We start from the raw sequence: 613 nt of genomic DNA, 5'->3' as shown, positions 1-613 counted from the left end.
TATTTAGATTACAGAACAGGTAGCCTAGGTTGGAAAGTCGGAATTCAAATGTGTCTGGGTTCATATACTCTCTCCACCAGAACACATTGACAAAATGGCAGATCATCTTTACAAATATTTTGTACTTGTTTCCTTTTCCTCTATGACATTCTAAGCCCCTTCAAAGTCTAGCCTGTCTTATTTCTCTTAAAATTCTCTGTATCTCCTTGCACATGGGAGGAGTGAAGCAAAAACTGGTTGAATTGACAGATGTGAACTAAGTGAGTATCTCAAATTTTGTTCCAATAACACTTCAAAATGAATTATGGAGTTTTGGTCATGCATTTAATCCCTATTTATAGTTCATTAATCCACACGTTTATAATTTCTTGGCAAAGGCTTTTCAGAAGGGCTTCTGAAGTCATAGTATATGGAATTTGCTTTCATGGGCATCCAGCTATGGAACATTGGGTGGACAGTCTCTAAGGCAAGTCGGCGGGCAGACTTTTCAGTGTTAATTGGCTGTAGCATATGTTGATGGTGGGGAACCGCTGAGTGCTGCTTTCCATTACCTCCTGGGTGACTGATTGCTTTCTGGGCAGGACAGAGCTTCATCATAATCTCATCTAGAAAT

Source organism: Orycteropus afer, unplaced genomic scaffold (assembly GCF_000298275.1).
Source record: "Orycteropus afer afer isolate SDZICR_OR568_19922 unplaced genomic scaffold, OryAfe1.0 scaffold00177, whole genome shotgun sequence".
Taxonomy (NCBI): Eukaryota; Metazoa; Chordata; class Mammalia; order Tubulidentata; family Orycteropodidae; genus Orycteropus; species Orycteropus afer.
The sequence above is the reverse complement of the archived record's forward strand: the minus strand, read 5'-3'. Positions refer to the sequence as shown.